Raw genomic sequence first — 6664 nt, forward strand, 5'->3', positions numbered from 1 at the left:
TTTTATTATATTCTACTGACCTTGAGAGATATATTTTTCTCCTCTGGGATTCCCTCATTATTCAATTCCATCAGACCCTGCAATCCTGCATTTTAAGCTTGCCAACTTGAGAGACTCTTGTAAATGGGTATATTTCCATAAACCCACACAATAGGACTAATTGCATGGGCTTACAATGTAATCCTGAGGTCGTTTGATTACTAGCTGGGTTCTACCATGAAAGTGCACATTAATTATTTAAAAGATGGACTTATAATTATTGTAAGCCTTAAGTAATTACCTATAATTTTGGCAAGTGTTAGAAAAACTGATAGTCTAGCAAATTCAGGTTTTACTCATTAGGAAGCTCATAATTACATTTAAATTGCAAAATGAGAATTATGCAATTTATCTCCCCAATAATGCATAAACATTACAGTGATTGTAGGTTTTAATGGACTATATTATTACAAGAGAAAGCAGAGCAGCTCTGGGCAGTAAGGGGCAATTGAAGTCCACCCCTATTACATTTCATCTTAACTGCTGATCCCTTACAGGGGCGCTGTCCAGTCTCTTCCACAGACGAGTTTCTATAACTACGCTCTTTCCTTTTCCCTTGAAAATTGATGAACTCCTGAGGGGGAAGGTACAGAGAGAATCTAAGGGATATAGAATAATAAATACCAGAGGACTATAGAGATGAATATGTCCCAGTTAAAGTAATAAGCATATGTTCCATGCACATGGCACCAGTTTGCAAAACACATTTCACACATATTCTTTCATTTGATGCTCATAACATCTCTTGGCAGGGAAATAGGCCAGATATTATTATCCCCATTTTACGGATATGCATACCAAGAGTCAAGTCAATGAGTTATTATTATTATTATTATTATTATTATTATTATTAACATTATTATTATTCGGGGCAATGAGGGTTAAGTGATCTGCCCAGGATCACACAGCTAGTAAGTGTCAAGTGTCTGAGGCTGGATTTGAACTCAAGTCCTCCTGAATCCAGGGCTGGTGCTCTATCCATTGCGCCACCTAGCTGCCCCTCAACAAGCCTTTAATTAAGCACATACTTTGTGCCAGACTCTGCCCTAAGTGCAAAGGATACAATGAAAGGCAAAAACAGTCTCTGCCTTATTTCTAAGAGATTCTGATTCAGGAGACAACATGAAAACAACAATTGGACGTAAAGGAAGAGGGAAGACACCATTAGCATTAATGGGAGTGGGGTGAGAAAAGGCTTCTTGTAGAAGCTGGGATTTTAGCTAAAACTTGAAAGAAATGAGGAAAATCAGGAAATGGAGATGAAGAGAGGGAGCATTACAGTCATGGCAGACAGCAAACACCAAAAGCCCAAGTCAGGATGGGGAGTGTTATGTGCAAGGGGCAGCAACAAAGTCAGAGTGGTTGGAAATTCAGAGTAGAGTGAAAAAATAGGAACACTTCATGAATTTGGATGTCATCCTTGCATTGGAGTCATGCTATGCTAATCTCTGTCTCATTCCAATTTTAGTAAAGGTGCTGTCACAGTGACATGAAATAAGATATTGAAAATGAGAAAGGTTAGGCATAGGCCATGTGCTGATATTGTATCTGCTGAATTTTTCTCCCCTTTGGGGTGGAATGACCTGGGTTTTTACATTCATTCATTCATTCATTATTCTTTGATATATTCATTCATTTATTGGTTCCTTCATTCATTTATTCATTCACCAAATATTTTACTCAATTTAATTGAATAAAGACTTATTAACACCTACCATGTGCATACAACATATATTTTAAAACACTCATATGGCTTTACTTTGCTCTACTTATTTGCCACAAGAGAGAAATTTTATTTCTTTTTTTGGGGGGAGAGTGAGGTTAGTGATAGTGATGACAAAATAAGGAAGGAAAGAAAAAAGCACCAATGAGAAATTTAATAAATACACAGTAGAGAGCAGAAGAAAGTTCAGAAGGGGACACAATTGGGACAGTATTGAATTGACCACATTAAATTAATTGTCTATATTTGAAAAACAAGCTACCCATAATAGAAATTCATAGTTCCTTATGTAATCTTATTTTTCTGATCCTGTTTTTCTATGGAAATTTTCAGGTGTGTTAATGTTTATTTTTTTTCTTTTTCTTTTTCTTTTTCTTTTTTTTTTTTTTAGTGAGGCAATTGGGGTTAAGTGACTTGCCCAGGGTCACACAGCTAGTAAGTGTTAAGTGTCTGAGGCCGGATTTGAACCCAGGTACTCTTGACTCCACAGCTGGTGCTCTATCCACTGCGCCACCTAGCTGCCCCTGTGTTAATGTTTATTAAGTTCAAATAAGGGGGAAAAACTTTTAAAAAATCACTTACTACATGCTAGGTATAGAAGCAATGTATTGTAGTAGATACAACACTGAAATCTGAGTCAGGAAAACCTGGGTTCAAGTCCCACTTCTGACATACAGGTTGTGTATAGGCAAATCCCCTAACCTCCTAGTATTCTAGGCAATGTTCTAAGACTTTAAGTTGCAGATAAGAACTTGGTCTGTGTTGTGGAGGGAGTTTCCTCTCCTGAGAATTCCTTCTACCATTGTAATCACAGGCCTGATCCAGAAAATAAGAATACATTCTTTGAGTTAGCAATGACTCAATGGATATTGTAGGCAGAGATGTGACAAAGGGAAGGCGTTTTCCTAATAGAATGGGGGCTGAGCCAAGGTCTGATTGAGTAATATATATAAAAAATGTATATACATATACATACATACACAAATATATGTATGCATGTGTGTATGTATGTATGTATGGCTCTTTCTCTTACACAACACTGCTTCTACTACCTAAAGATGTTAAAATTTCAAATATGTGTGTGTGTGATCTCTTTTGCCTCAGTTGAAGAGATTTATATTAATCTTCCTTGTTTTTAATTTCTGGGGGGAGGGTAGTCCCTGTTTTATTATAATATTTTAATATAAATATATTTTTATTATAATAATTTAATATAAATATATTCTTTGCTTTAAGTATATCTTCCGGTTAGGTGGTTGATGACTGAAGGCTAAAACATAAATGAGAAGATAATTGAGCTATTAAGCCCAAACAATGACATTCTTGTTACATCTGTGTGGAGTATACATCACTGATGGATGTCATGTTCTAGGGGCCTGGAGTGAAGAAATGGGCCATAGGAAAAAAGTTGAAGAAACATTACTTGGGACCTAGAGTTCCCAGGTGACCTTTCTTCACTGAAGCAGACCTCTCAGAAACCTCACTTTGCAGGAAGAGATGCCAGTTCTGCCTTCTGTCCTACATTTCTTTCATTACCCCCTCCCATCTCTAACTTCTCTTGAGCAAAACTCTTTGGGTTTTGTTTGTTTGTTTGTTTTGGTTTGGTTTTGGTTTGTTTTTTGTTTTTTTTTTTTTTTGCTGGAATGGAGAGGGCACAAATTTGATTGGTTTAGAGGCTAAGATTTATCAGACATGGAGATAAGTGACATGGGACAGAAAACCTTTGGCAACTATTTATGGAGAATTAATGTTAATGACAAGATTTGGTTTAATTCTCATAAATGTGCACATGGAGGTCAGGATGTAGAAAATGGGCTCATAAGGGTTATTGAATGTTCTCTTCTACCTCATCTAAGGCTATATCCCATTGGCTTCTGGGACCCATAGTGCTAGTCACACAGCATGGTGAATTGTGGTACCTTTGGATGTTCTCAAGTTCTGCTGATGCTCCTATACTCTGGGGGGTGGGGGGGGAGCGTGGTACAGGGGAGACAGTGTGGTACAGTGGGAAGAGCCCTTTCTGACTTTAAATCCTACTGCTGAAGGTCTCTGCTTGTCTGATCATAGGCAAATCCCTTATACTCTCTGAACCTCAGTTTCCTTGTCTATAAAATGAGGGGGTCAGAACAGATGGCATCTCACGTTTCCTCCACCTCTAGATGTTGTTGTTCTTTAGTCGTGTCTGACTCTTTGTGACCCATTTGGAATTTTTTTGGCAAAGATACTGGAGTGGTTTGCATTTCCTTCTCCAGCTCATTTTACATGCGACAAAACCGAGGCAAACAGGGTGAAGTGATTTGCCCAGGGTCACACAGCTAGTAAGTGTCTGAGGTCAGATTTGAACTCAGGAAGATGATACTCCTGTAGGACAATGGACCATCTGTGAATAATGTAAAAAATATGCTTGCTGCTCCTAAGACCTGGTGCTCCTCCTACCCTTGTTCATGTCTTTACAGTGGTCGTCTCCCAAGCTCTGGCTATTCTTCCTTCTCAACTCCACTTATTTTAGAATATCTGAGCTCCCTTGAGGCTCAGTAGGAATGCTTTCTTCTGCAGGAGGCTTTTCAGACTAGTACCTTCCCTCTATGGATACCATCCATCTACTCAATCTGTATTTGTTTTACTCCCATATGGTCTTGTCTACATCCTTAGAATGTAAGCTCCTTGAGGGCAGGGGCTGTTTTTACCTTTTCTTTGTATCCCCAGCACTTATCACAGGGTCTGGCACATAGTAAGCCCTTAATAAAAGCTTGTTGATTGGTAGGTGTATGTGGTCACTTGGCTTCCATTCCTGTTTTCCCTGGGGAAAAATGCCTTTCTTTACACATCAGCTGTCAACTGGAGTGGTTGCTATGGGGAAATTGGTGAGGTTCCCTGGTGGGATAAACACTATACTCTGTTCTAGGTGAAGAAATAGTCTTTTGAACCATTTTAAAGTTATTAATGGTTGTAAAAGCCTCCCTCCTGCTTCCCTGCTTCTTTTTACAATGCCCAGGCTAGAAGGTGTCATTGATCAGCTGGGCAGGAAGGCCTCCGTTTCACAAAGGAGGAGCCTGTTGACTCTCCAACCAGGCCGGCTGTTTTCCTCCCTTCCCCCAGCTTCTCAGGGGATGATAATGAGCTTCTGGAACTCAGTGATGGAGAGTGGAGAAGACCCGACTCAGCGAAAGGCTGGGGGAAATATGTGGAGTCAGGTTCTCAGTAACAAACAAATTAGTGAGAATGAGGAGAGCTACAAGTTAGCTATGCCATTAACCCCAAACCATGTTGGTTTTTAATGGAGCAGTTAATGAACCTTTCCATTACAGAAAAGGGGTGCAGGAAAAGGGAGGTTGTGCTTACAAACCTGACGGAAAGGCTCAGGGTGGATAAAATAAAATAAAAGTTACATTAAATTAAATTTAAAAAATGAAATAATAAAATAAAATAATCACTTTTTGTGGCAGATTGTATGGAAAAGAGCACTAGGTTTGGAATTTAGAGGTGTAGGTTTGAATGCTTGCTCTCTCACTAGTTTCCTATATGATGTCGGGCAGGTAGCTTAACCTCTCTGTGCCTCAGTTTCCTTATCTGTAAAAAGACAAGTTATCATTAGATGACCCCAAAGATTCCCTTCAAATGCATTATGTACTATCCATATTGATCAAGATTTTTTTTTCTTAAAAAAAGATGAGAGATAATTGGCAGAAGAAGTTATTTCACTAAATCCATTGTGTTAGCTTTTAATAAAGCAATTAGTGAACCTTTCCATTGTACAAGCTCTGTATGGTTCCAGAGGACAGAAAACTATGAACCAACCAATCAATCAGTACATATTTGCTAAGCACCTACTAAGTGCCAGGCACTTCAGATATGAAGATAACAGTGAAAGTGAAATAGTCCCTGGCCTCAAGGAGTTTACATTCTAATGGGAGAGACAATGAAAACATATATAAGGTGAAGACAAAATGCATCTACTGTAGCTGTAGGAATGTTTTGGCAAGGCAGATTTCAAGTCAACATGGCATGACATAGGCTAAGACACTTGGGTTCTCTGGGTCTCAGATTAAGTGAGGGAATTAGACCAAACAATCTCTAAGACCCCTCCAGCTGTAATTTTCTGATCTTCTTATCTTTCCTTGCCTCTCAGGAAAATGCCTAATGAGAAGGCTGGACTCTACATATATACAATTCCTCCCAGTTCTAACATTGTTTTTTGTCTTTGTGGTCTCTTTTGGCCTTATCATTCACACAGGATAAACACAAGTGGATGAAGAATCCCTAATAATTGTGCCCAGATTGTGCCATGCAGTTAGGTAGATACAGATAGAGTACTGAGGGAGAGAACTGATACAATTTTACTGTGGTAATTATAGACTCGAGCACAGGGCCTAACACTTTTTCTTGGGGGGAGGAGACTGTAAAAAGAAGTTGGGCACCTCTGATTTCAGTAGTGGGGGAATTCTGAGTGAGGAAACACCCTTTACCAATGTATATTAGCAGCTGTTTTGCAACTTACAGATACTGTTTATTCTTATTTTCTGGCTCTTGTTAAAGTCTACTATGTACCAGGGGTACTTGTGCCTATGCTGCCCCCTCCTTACCTGCCTCAGCCCATAAGCTCCTTGAGGCCAGGGGTTGTCTTCTTCCTTTTTATACCCTGCCTCAATGCAGAGCCTCAAGGACAAAAACAGCAAGCAACCAATTGACATTTGTTGAATTGAATTGAATTGAGGTCTATCCTCAGTTAGGGCTTTTTGTATTGGGTCATCAGAGGCAACACAGGACTGGGCTTGGAGTGAGGAAAAGCTGGGCCTCTCTCCCAAAGCAAGCTATCCCAGCCATCCCAAATCACTTCCAGAAATTCCCCAGGAGATCTCTGCTCTATTGTAGACTCATCAGTCTAGCTGGCAAGAATCTCAG

At 39.4% G+C, this 6664-nt stretch overlaps 1 pseudogene; it reads right to left on the reverse strand.

The window, feature by feature from the left end:
• Positions 1-1422: 1422 nt before the first annotated feature.
• Positions 1423-1522, reverse strand: LOC122727046 (annotated as a pseudogene).
• Positions 1523-6664: the final 5142 nt, after the last annotated feature.

This window comes from Dromiciops gliroides, chromosome 4 (assembly GCF_019393635.1).
Source record: "Dromiciops gliroides isolate mDroGli1 chromosome 4, mDroGli1.pri, whole genome shotgun sequence".
NCBI lineage: Eukaryota > Metazoa > Chordata > Mammalia > Microbiotheria > Microbiotheriidae > Dromiciops > Dromiciops gliroides.